Below are 382 nucleotides of genomic sequence, written 5' to 3' on the forward strand. Positions count from 1 at the left end.
GGAGCCACGTAAGAGAATTATATATATTAGATCAGAAACACATCATTAAAAGGCAGAATGCTTTGGTGTTTTCAAAACAAAGCAAACGTTGCCACCGGCGGAAAAGAAATACAGCCAAAATTTGGGAGCCACGTAAGAGAATTATATATAATAGATTTTATTTTTTTACATTAGAATTATACTTAGTGGCCATTTTAGTTTAGCTTATGAACAACATAATTTCTTTTCAGTTGTAATGATTACTTCTCAATCAATATTTTACATTACTGTCAAAAGTTTTTTAGTGTCACTCTAATTTACTAAGAGGGTCCGCTCACCAACCAACGTGTTCACCTTTTATTTATCTCTGTTTTTTATAATTCGTAAAAGTCGACACTTTTTT

Source organism: Parasteatoda tepidariorum, chromosome 6, assembly GCF_043381705.1.
Source record: "Parasteatoda tepidariorum isolate YZ-2023 chromosome 6, CAS_Ptep_4.0, whole genome shotgun sequence".
In the NCBI taxonomy this organism is placed as follows: domain Eukaryota; kingdom Metazoa; phylum Arthropoda; class Arachnida; order Araneae; family Theridiidae; genus Parasteatoda; species Parasteatoda tepidariorum.